At 42.0% G+C, this 12,259-nt stretch overlaps 1 pseudogene; it reads left to right on the top strand.

The window, feature by feature from the left end:
* The window catches only part of LOC129354033 (SH3 and PX domain-containing protein 2A-like), a 36,877-nt pseudogene extending 27,509 nt beyond the window's left edge, over positions 1-9,368 (top strand).
* Positions 9,369-12,259: the final 2,891 nt, after the last annotated feature.

Below are 12,259 nucleotides of genomic sequence, written 5' to 3'. Positions count from 1 at the left end.
GTTCATGCTCTTATTTTGAAGGTTTGAAGGCTGTTTACGCAGCAGTTCCGTTTCCTGTCTGACTTGATGAAGCACTTAAGCATTAGTAAAATTAATGTTTATGATTAGTGCTGCATGTTGGCTGCACCCACCATTGGAAACCCAAACTGCATAAACTGGCTTCTGATGACCACAGAATAACTAACAGTGTGTTAAAGTTCCTTCTAGATGAAGAAATACATTTCTGTCCAGTAATCCTTCACTTTTATGCTTGAATCTATTTTTTCAGTTCCTAACAAAACTTTCCTTCTTCACATTGCCAAACCAAGCTTCTTACACTAACCAGTTATTTACTTTGCTCCATTTATTTTCTTGTGTTTTGGTTGCTGCTGCTGCTCATCAACAGTTACTAAGAGGAGAAAGGCTCACCTGAAGAGGCTGGACCGCCGCTGGACCCTCGGTGGTATAGTTAACCGCCAGCAGAGCAGAGGTGAACGAACAGACACAATCCTCACATAAAAACCTGCATCAAACAACAGCAAACAACAGTGTCCTGCATATCTCCTACATGTTCACCTGGAGATCAATATTGGTCTTATGAATCATACCTACAAATCATCAATACATGGCTCAATCAGATAAGAATTTTATTGAATTTGCATAAAATGTGTAAAAGTGTTTCCTAAAGAAAACAGTGAACCTTTCTGCACCTCCTTCACTTCATGAATATTGTTTAAAATCTTTAAACATTTAATTGAATATTTAGCTTTCCCAGACTGAGTTCAAGTTTTGGTACCTTTGAAATCTTTCACATTTTGGCATTTAAAGTTTTATATATTTTTGGATTGTGCACATTGTCATTATTATTCAGAGTGAAGCAGGTGATGTCATGAAGTTTTGATTTTGACACTGTAAAAAATTCAGAAACTTTTGAATTTTAACAAACGTCACACCCTTCATCCATCTTAAACATTATGATCTGTGAATTTTTTAAAATTTTACCCAGTAAGATTCAAAATCTTTGAAGTCTTTAAGTTTCTAAAAAATCTCTTCACCCAAACATAAGTTTCCTTCTGGCAGAACAACGAGCCAGGTGTGTTTTCACATCTGATAGTTTGGTCAGTTTGAATGGGGACCAAAACTGCAGCATTTGTCATATTTTCATTTGGTGCAGTTTGCTTTCACACTGCAATGTCAAACCAACCAAATCCTTTGTCCAAGCAGTTCACCTCCTCGCCTGTGGTGGCGCTGCACCACTGAAGGAAATGACACAAAAACCTCAGAAGAAGACACTGAACACAATACAGAAAGAAATGTAAATAAAAATGGAGTGGCTTCATATTTTAGCGGTTGTACAATTTTCCTTTTGTCTTTTGCAAATGTGCCAAAAAACGCTCATGTGGAAGAAAACCATGGAGAATATCACACAACAGAGAAAAGTTTCAAAGTTCACTTCAACCAAACTGAGACGGCAGTATTTAAGTGGATCAGAGTTTGATTACGCAATCAGAATTAAACAGAACCGGCAAATAAACGAGAATTTGATTAAAGCAGAATAAACAGGACTGGTATGAATGAACCGTTTGAACGGTTTAGTCAAAGGCCAGACATAGATCTGACTGAGAACCTCTGGAGAGACTACATGTTATCGCTATAGTTTAGAGATGCTACACATCCAATCTGACTAAAACCAAGCTCATTTCTCTGTCTAAACCGTTTCAGAGACAGTTTGTGATGTAAGAGAGTAAAAAGTCAAAGCAAAAGCGGCGCAGCAGGAAAATAGAAAACTCACACTGGCCAAGGGAAATTTGCTCTTGCTCCATTTAAAATGGCGTAGATCTCCCTGGGGAACCAGTTCTGGTAACGATGGAGCCAGAAATGCCCCAAACCTGCAGTGAAAGGGACTTCGGCAAAGTGTTGAATGCATACAGATAGTTTTCAAATTTTTACTTGTAAACATGGTAATTTTGTATTGTGTCAAAACGTAGGAATATTTAGACAGTTTGAATCCTGTTGTTAGGCAGTCTGCAGGATCTGAGTCTTTTTCTGAGACGTTATGATAACATTATCCTTTTCAACAAACCGTTCTATGCAGACCGCTTCTTACTCATCTAGTTTTGAAGTGTTTGCAACACATTGGTTGCAGTTTCCACACAGTCAGAAAACTGCAGTGTTGCTGCAGCTCCTCCTTTAGTCTCCATCCTGCCACAGAGTTTAGGGTTAAAGTGAACAACCTCATTTGCATCCTCATCTCTTGGCCAACAACAACTTGCACCAGGATCGTGCCAGCAGCTGCGTTTTGGGTGGCCAGAGCTCAGCACAGTCAGAGAAATCTCAAATCTTTCTCCATCAGACGTGAAATGCTTCTCATCTCAAAGTAAAGCTTTTCCCCCTGAATCCTTATGGCTTTAAAAGCAGCAGATGAAACTAGACTCTCTGTGTTTTACTTGGAAATCAGATGTGAGAATCAGGTGTTATTTTTAACATTATCCACAAAACCTGCTGATTTTTTAAAGAGACGTATAATTCATTAAATTTAGTCCTTTTCTGTGTGGAAGATTACTAAGTTGCTGTCAGACTCAATAGCAATGATCGATAATTTTCAGTCTGGAGTTGTCATGACTTTCTGAAGATCTCATGAAACTGTATTTTAGATCTGCACAACATCTGATCATTCCCTGCGTCTTTCTGGTCTGATCCACCTCAGCAGTTCTTCAGGCTGGTGTGCAAGACTCTTACCTCACCAGATGTGTCTCCCAGAACGCCGAGGCTTGGCCCAGGAATGAGCTTATGGAAAAGTGCTAAAGTGGGCCACAGCCCAATCAGGAGACTGGTTTTAATCACACCAACCTCAGCCTCCGTAGAGCCTCTGAAATGAGTCACCAGGCTAGCTGTCGCCACCAGAGAATGAGGCCATTAAACCTTTTGGAGACCTAAACTCGACTGGTACCAGTTCAGCAAACGCTTCACTGCTGCTCAAACTCATCTTGCCGGATTTTCAGTTATTTGAACCTGCTGAATGGTTGAACCTTTTTATGGCATATGAGACTTTTCATCTCTGATTCATTGGAGGGTTTGGGTCTGCAAAAATTAGCTCCTTCATGAAAGTTTTGGGAAAAGCATAAACATCAGGAATGGATCAGAAGGAGGAATGATTTGCTTTGGACATCCATAGACCTGGACCAGAGAGGAGTGAAAAATGATTTGATTTGGTAGGATGTGTCATGCTTGGAACAATCTGTAGTGATAATAGTTTATGGACTGAATTTGTAAAGCATTTTCTCATCATACCAATCACTCCAAGTGATTTACACCAGAGCCAGATTCACCCAGCCGAACGTTGGGTGTCATGATGGCCGTTGGATGGGACAATGAACTGTGGTCGTTTTCCAAGTTGTTTTTGTGAATATAGCCATGGCTTCTTCTTCTTCAAGTCAAGCTAATGTGTCTGCGGACGCAGGACAGTTATGACTCATAGACAGCAGCGTGTGCATAATTTGGAAAAAGCTAGCATACCTTCCTCGTCCTGCTGAGTGGATTTAATCATTTCAGCAACTTTGCCTGAATTCACACCACATGATTTATAGCTGCAAAACAACTGATACCTCAGGGTGTATATAAATTAACCTAATGTAATAAAACTATGTCATAAAGAGTGTTTCCCTTTACACCAGAGCAGACATAAAGGCGCGCAAAAGTTTAGTCGCTCACCATGATGATTCTGACACATCAGACTCACGATGGCCTCAGGTTCTAATTCTAGATTAACATTTTTCAAAAGAAGAACCCTTCCTATGTTCACCACCAGCCTGCATCTGGACCAACTCACATCCAAATCTGTCAGTTACATGATGGAGTGAATTGAACACAATGACCTAAATATTGCTGATAATTTACCTCGATAAAAGCCGCCCTGAGTGGTTGCCCATGTTGCCCATATGAAAAAGCATCACTCATCAGAATAGTTGTCCAAAAGTAAAAAAGAGAACCAAGAGAAATTATTGTCTAAACATGCAGCACCTCGGCCAAAAGAAACATGAACGGAAGTTTATAAATTGAAGCCGTGGAGGGATTTCCTTCCCTTCCAGGGTCTTTGAGGGGTTGCAGAGTGTGAGAGGGGAGTGATGGTCAAGTAGGGACGAGTCAAGACAAATTTTAGCTCAAATGTCACTTCTTCTGTGAGAGAAGTCACAAATTGAAGAGGAATAACCATCTCTCCAGAGGTGAAGGCTTCACCAAGGTCCAAACAGCTTATATCAGTATAAATGAGCTTTTAATAAGGATCCCATTTACCATTTCTCATCCAAAAAGAAACCTCTTGCTCTTGTTTTGACTCTTCACCCTTCTTCTTCAATAGAGGAGAAATATTTGACGATCCAGCCGTACACCAGCCAAGGCGCGGATGAAGTGAGCTTTGAGAAAGGGGTCACTGTGGAGGTAATCCAGAAGAACCTGGAGGGCTGGTGGTACATCAGGTTAGTCAACCAGAATTGTGCCGTTGATCTTGAAACCCCTCATACTACGCATGCATGTAGCAACAGTGGAGAGGAAAATCTCCACTTGAACAGAAAGGAAGCTCCAGCAGAACCAGAACTGGGCTCAGGATGAGCGACTGTCTGCCACGACCGGCTGGGGGTTGGAGAAAATGCAGCATACGCACAAAAAACACAGAGTTCTTCCTGTGCAAAAGAAAAGTAAAAAGTTAATAGCAGGAGAAGAAGAATGGTTGGCAGCTTTATTGCAGCTTATGCTCCATTTGAGGGAAGAACCAAAGCTAATCAGAACCTGGATAACATAATCAGAAAAACATGAGAAAAAAGCAGAGATCATACAGTGAGAGTAGTAGGAGAACATAGCAATTAAAAAATATAGGACGTGTTGCTAATTTGCTTTATTTTTGTACGTTTTGACTGTACAAAATGTACAAAAGTTTGTACATTTGAGTTTGAGCAACTCTTTGGAGTTCTAATACCTGTGGAAAGCATTGGTTTAATCTGCATGTAGAGATCAGACAGAGAGAAAATGATCAAGACAAAACAGTAAAAGATTCTTCTTTGTCTGTTTCACCCAAAGATATTTAGGAAAGGAGGGGTGGGCCCCGGCCTCCTACTTGAAGAAACTAAAAGATGACTTCTCGCCTCGTAAGAAGACCCTAACGGGCCCCGTGGAGATCATCGGAAACATCATGGAGATCAGCAACCTGCTGCAGAAGAAGTCGGTCAGTGAGAAGGACATCCAGACAGACGGAGAGGGAAACAACACGCCGGAGCGCCACATCACCAAGAGCGAGATCAGCCTGCCCATGCCCTATAACTCAGAAATCAACGCCGAGACGGGCAGGAGGCTGAGCGCCGGCCGGGACACCAACAGCCCCTGCCTGGGGATAGCTGCCAGTTCTGCCCTGAGTGAGAAAGTCAGAGGGGAGCCCGGGTCTCCAGCTGTGGCACGAGTGGCTCCACACAGAGTGGAAATTGGTGAGGACATGTCCTGAACGTTGAAGCTTATTTAACTTTTTACAGCAGAGACAAAAGCAGAGAATCACCTGCTGTAAAATGATGGAGTAGTTTGTGTATGAGAAGGTAAAACATGTCTTTGTTTGTGTGTAGGCTTTGAAGCTGTCGGTAAGTCTGACTGGTGGTGTATGGTGATGATTATGAAATAAATGATATTTGCTACGCTAACCTGCTTGCTATGATGGAGTATCAGGAGAAAAATTTTTTAAAAATCCTGGAAATAAGGACATAAAATCCTGAGAATCATATTACAAATTTATTCTGGTAATACTTTGACTGCACTGTTGTATGAGTTTATTCTTCTGTTAATATGATTTTATTCCAGCAATATAATTTTTTTCAGTATGGCCCTAATGCTCCATCGTAGCTTGTAGATCTAACATGAGGATTTTCAGACTGTTTGTGGAGTTTGTTTTCTCTCAGAAACTAAAAATTGCGTGAAGTTTCTGTTTACCAGAGTTTATTGCGGCTCTGTTACTCTGAGCAGACTGAGGAGATTTATTGTGTTTTTCAGGGTCTCCAAATCTGAGACAGAAACCTCCCCCAAGAAGAGAAGCCAATTTGGTGAGACAAAACACAAACTCCCTGCTAACTAAAGAAAAACATTATGAGTCGTAATTTTCCCCTTAACTGTAAAACATATTGATTCCATACGTGTTACATTATTTATAATGAATGGTTGCATGAATCCATCTTCTTTACCTTTCCTTTTAGGGTCTCCAGTTACCAAAGCCACCAGAGCCCCCTGCTGTGGAAGCAGAGTATTACACCATAGCGGATTTCCAGTCCTCCATCTCTGATGGCATCAGTTTCCGTGGAGGACAAAAGGCTGATGTAAGAGGACAGATGCAGAGTGTTGCTGCAGAGATGAGAGAGGGCTGATCGCATATGTATGTCAGCGAGTGCGACCTTGAGACGCGTTTTAATGAGATCATGTGGAGAGTTTCCTGTGCAGAGATTTGGGCGGAAAGATAAAGACTCTGTGGGAGATCCCCTAGGGGGGCTTCATGAGGAACTCGTGATTATGAACAAGACATTAAACATCATGGGAGCCATTTGTGGAAGAAATTTATTAGCATTTAACAGCATATTAGTGTCGCACACTGACCGTTTTTTATTATTCTACCAATCAGTATTTTGATTAATACATTTTCTAAATGTTTTTTGCTCCAAAATGTCCTCTCTTAAAAAAATAAAATAAAAATATAAGGCCCCTGTATTTGAATTTAGAAATAAAATGCTTGAGTTTTTAAAATGTCAAATATTATAAGACTAAATAATCTAAAATTAGCTCAGTGTTTTCTATTACAATGTAGTGAATCCTAACAAATTTGCAGTTTGGTATTCACAGATTTTTCTTTGGAACAAAACTCCAAGTTATTTGTGAAAAGTGCGCCTACCCACAGATGTTTTCCTGGAGCATATCTAAAATATTCTAAAGAAAATGCAGCTTAGGAAGCTGAAATACCAGACAGGATGTTACTTCACATACTAATGGAAAGAAGCCAATGCAGGAGCACCTTTCTGTTATTTTTGGAGCTGACTGGTTGAGTGGAGAGAAGGTAACATGGGTTTGTTTGTTTGTTGTGTAGGTGATAGAGAAGAACCCAGGAGGTTGGTGGTACGTGCAGATTGGGGAGATGGAAGGCTGGGCCCCCTGCTCTTACATCGACAAGCGCAAGAAGCCCAACCTCAGCAGACGGAGCAGCACTCTCACCCGCCCCAAAGTCCCTCCACCTGCTCCCCCGATCAAAAAGCAAGACTCAGAGGAGGCCCCCACGCCTCTGAATCCTTCCTCCAAAGCCACGGAGCAACCCAGCAGGCCAGTGTATGAGGAACCGGAGTATGATATTCCCGCAATCGGATGCGAGGGCGAATCTGACAGTGAATTTCTGAAGAACGAGCGCTCCCAAGAGGTGAAGACCAGCAATGTTGTCTCTGAAAAGTACCACAACTCTCCTCCGTCAAGTAAAGCTTCACCTCCGGTCTGCAAAGCTTCCCCAGTTTTCGCTCATCGAAGAACCTCGTTCAGATCTGTGGAAGAGGTCAGTAGGGAGGAGTGTATCTATGAGAATGATGGCTTCAGACTGAGCAGTGGCCTTGAAGGAACCAGAGTCAAAGGGTCCAGTGAACCCAGCTCGCCAAGGAGCTACCATTCTTCAACAGTCCCAAGGAAACCTTCTGGATCTTCCCCTCTTGCTGGTCTAACCAGGAAAACAGTAACGCCAGAGATGAGCAGAAGAAGTCAGACACTTGGCAGACATGTAGACATGAGGTCTCAGGACATCAGCCCTCACTCTTCTTCAGACGAACTAGTCAGAGGTCCAAAGAAAATTCCTGCCCTTAAGCGGGATATCGAACCAGGAATCGGTCAGAGCCCTTCCACCAGACCCAAGCCGTCTGTCAGACCTAAAACCCTCCTGACCAAATCAGAACCCAGAGCCCTGAGAGAATGGACATCAGCTCTCTGAGACGGCAGCTGAGGCCTGCCAGTCAGTATCGACATACCCTCAAACCGACTCGCGGGAGATGACTCAGAGACAGCTTCTGTATCTCCTCAGAGGGTTCCATGTGTTCACGCAGTACGTCCGATCTGTCTTCTGTGTACTCTAAGGGGAGCCAAGGGGACTCAGATGTGGAAGGCCTACCTTGTACCGCTGTGGATGTCTATAAGAAGGTCCAGGACTCTGAAATCAGCTTTCCGGCAGGAGTGGAAGTTGAGGTTTTAGAGAAGCAGGAGAGCGGATGGTGGTACGTCCGCTGGGGCTCAGAGGAGGGCTGGGCTCCCTCTTATTACCTTGAACCGGTCAAGAAGGTGGGTGAGCCCAGTGTTTTGGAGTCAATGTACAAAGAATAGTGGGAAAAAAGTCTAACAGCCTGGAGAAGAACGAGAAGCATGTTTTAGACCTGAATAACATCAACATTCAGGATCTGACCCAGCAGCACCAAGGATTGAGAGGAAATTCTCCCCGATTCCTTCCAAGCCTCCCGGAGGCTTCTCCAAGCCCTCCGGACTGGTTAACGGAGGCGTTCGGATGAGAAATGGTGTACGGCAGGTGGCGGTGAGGCCACAGTCTGTTTTGTGACCACATCACAGACCTCTAAGGATTCCCACTACATGACTGGTTCCTTACGGAGAACGAGTCCCTCGGCAGGAGTGACCACTACAGCTCTGGTTCTGCCACTCTCGGAGTTCGCAGAAATGCCTCCTTCAGTACTGTACGACCCCACGTTGTCGTCGAAAGCCAGACGAGGCCAGTTGAGCGCTCCGGTCTGGGATGCCAGGAACCGCCTTCAGCACCTCCAATGTCCTGATGCCTTGAGCAGAGTGAGCCAGCGCAACGGGATCCCGGTGTCCACAGTGCGTCCCAAGCCCATCGAGAAAGCCCAGCTCATCCACAATAACCTCGGCAGGGATGTGTACGTGTCCATCGCAGACTACCGTGGCGACGAGGAGACAATGGGCTTCACTGAAGGAACATGTCTAGAGGTTCTGGAGAGAAACCCCAATGGATGGTGGTATTGCCAGGTGCAGGACAGCTGCTTCCCCGCAAGGGCTGGGTCCCGTCTAATTACCTGGAGCGGAAAAAATAAAACCCAGTCCCCCTATATGATGTCTCCATAGAGCTGAGGGCCATGAGTCCCTAAGAATGTTTTCCCCAACCTCCCTTAAGCAATATGTCCTTGATAATGTACACTTTTGAAAAGATGGAGGAAATAGGAAGGAACACAATAAATTTTTCAGAGAATGGGAGAAAAAAAACAGAACACCTCTAAAGCAGGAAGGCAGAGGAAAACATTGACATATTAAGGGAGAGGTTTCGATTCTGCAGAAGCCAAGCAGGATACTGCTTAGCTGATTATGATGGCTAATAAGTGCCTTTTGTGTTTGATCACCTGATGGCAGAACTTTGAATCAACCAATCTTTCTTCAAGAGTGCCATAGTCCTGCGAACACACCAAGAGTTTTACTATTACCGCTTCAGAGATCCAAGCATCCTGATTCCAGTTCCTGATCAAACAGATTGAAGAAGACGACTATGAATCTCTTTTTTGTATTATCTGTTTCATTGTCACGTTTTGATGCAAGTCTTCCTCTCAGAATTATTTCTGCCGTCTGGAACATCTGTTTGAAGTTCAAACTAACTCTGAACAAACAAGTTGGCCTAAACTGACGCTTACATTCCTCAAAGATGTGATGATTTCAAACGTGTGTTTAGTGACATATGTGGAAAAACTCAGAAGTTTAATTTTTTAACGTATGCCTTTTAGACCAAAATTCCAGATAAAATGATTAGCTTACCAAGATTTCAGCTCCAGTAAAAACTGTTCCTGTTCCTATATGTGTTTTGTTTCATGTATTTAATATAAAGCTGCTGTCACTGCAACATGTGAAATAAATCCCAGGGACACACTCAAAATGTGATCACACCAAATAGAAACAGCTTTTCATCGGCAAAATGAACATTTTCTACTTTACCTGTTATTTATGGTAAAAAATGAACAGGCTTTTAATTAAAAATATTTTGAACTTTTTCTCTTCCTGGAAGAACTTGACATGTTTAGACAACATTAAAGAACAATGGAATAAAAAAAAAATAAAAAAAATAGTAATGCCGTTCAATAGAGTTTTGATAACTATTTTTTATGTTTTGAATAATGTTTTATTCAACAAGCATCCTGATATCCTGCAAATAAAACTGCAATTATGGACAAAAGTATCAATAATTCCCCATGATGCATCACATTCAGAGTTATAGCTGAACTTTCAGATTCATAATCAACAGATGTTCAAGACAGCTGAAATACATTTTCTGACTCACTTCAGGCTTTATGTGTTTATTTTATTTTATTATGTTTCTGCTGGACAGTATCATAATCTCTAACAGAGTACAAAACTGCTCAGAGTCTATTTTAACGAAACCATAAAGTTTTTTTCTTCGCTCTGTGATTGCACAACGGCAATAATGAGGAACGAAGTGGTTCTGTTTTGGGAAATTAGTGCACTTTAAAGCTTGTTTTGTAGTGCATTAATGTAAAGATGCAGTAAATACTCAGCATGATGCGAAAGTCAGCTGTTTTGGTACAATTGGCGAAACAGAGACCTCGGTGGAGGTTGAGAGGTACTACAAGATTTTCTACCTCAGTGCAAGGATAAAACTGCGCTGCTGGTCAGTGAGTATCTCAGAAATTTTACTTTATTTTTCAATCATAGTGCAGCTAAATTTACTGAATTGATTTGTTACTATTTAATTTGTATCAAACAATAATTTATTTTTGCATTTCTTTATGCTGTGGACTGCAACTTTAGCAAAGCACCAGCACTTCCTTCATCTTTATTGGTCTTTACATAATGCCTGACTTAAAAGCATATTTATTATGAGGTTTTTATGATTTAACAATCAGCATTTTCACCCGTTCTAAGGATCTGTTCGTCAAATAATTACCTGGGTCTCTGCCTCAATCAGAGTTCAAGTATCTTGTAGATTGTTCATGATGGAGAGGGAAGTGAGAGCTCCGCTCTGAGCTGGGAGGTGAAGACCTTGATTTTGTTCTCCTTCCACCTTCCATCCTTCATAAGTTATGAATCATAACTGAAAAGAACAAGACACAAGCATTTCCTCCAGTAGAGGATTTTCAGGGTTCGGCACATTGTGTCCCATTACAACCACAAACCTCATGCAGGTTTTTGGTTCTTCATGTTGTAGACCAACACAGTTTGGTGAATAAATGTAAAGTGGAAGGAAGTAGAGGGCAGGAACATCATGTGTAGAGGCTCTGAGTCCTTGACGCAGGATTGTGTGGAGATGGTCGTCTCCTCATTGCTACATCCCCCTCTGTGTCCAGTTTTTTCTTCCCCAGCTACTAAAGACAAAGATCTTCTAAGGCCACAATATTAGAAAACCAAACATTACTGCACTTATAATAAGTTTTAAAATCAGCTGGGGTGGAAGGAGAGCATCTTTGATCATTTTTCATCTCTTATCACAGATTTGCTAATGGATTTCGGTCTGGACTTTAACTAGGCCATTTTAACACATGAACATGCTTTGATCTGAATGATTCCACTGTGGCTCTAACATTAGGATGGTTGTATTGCTGGAAGGTGAACTTTACACCCCAGTGTGAAATCTTACAACCATCCAGCTGCATGACAATCGGGACAATGTACTTTAATCTTCTGCCACACAAAGGTTGGCAGTTTTGTTTGCAGGTCAGGAAGTTGGACATTGTCTGACTTTATCCAAGCAACTTCTTTCATTTGTTCCATTTCCATTAATGTTTGTGGCTGTAGTGCGACAGAATGCGGATGAAATGTTGCTGTTACCTCTGTGACCCAAACCCAGATGAATTCAGCTTCAAGGATAACAAGCGTTGATGTTTCATCTCTGCACCCAGAGTGAGGATGCTGATTGGTCCCTTGATGACGACGGCATTATGTAAATGTGTTGAATCACTTCAGCTCATGTTATGACTGCATACTGCTTCGTTTGATTGCTCTGAATCTTTGTTCACGGGAATCTTTCTGTACCAAATCTATATTTGCCTGTGCAGAATTTAACTATGCTTTAAATTACTTTTCTTTTTTCTCTCTGTGTTTTATTTGTCAAAAGTTGAAATGTACCCGTGAGGATATGTGCAATAGTCAGAAACGGCGCCGCAGATGTAAAAAAAAAAAAAAAAAGAAAAAAGAAAGAGAAAAAGAAAAAAAAAGTCTGCTGGGGATGAACGTTCTGGATCAAACCGAGGCCCTGAAACACATCGGA

This window comes from Poeciliopsis prolifica, unplaced genomic scaffold (assembly GCF_027474105.1).
Source record: "Poeciliopsis prolifica strain line A6 unplaced genomic scaffold, Auburn_PproV2 SCAFFOLD102, whole genome shotgun sequence".
Lineage (NCBI taxonomy): Eukaryota > Metazoa > Chordata > Actinopteri > Cyprinodontiformes > Poeciliidae > Poeciliopsis > Poeciliopsis prolifica.
Note: the sequence above shows the minus strand (reverse complement) of the source record. Positions and strands in the feature narration are given on the sequence as shown.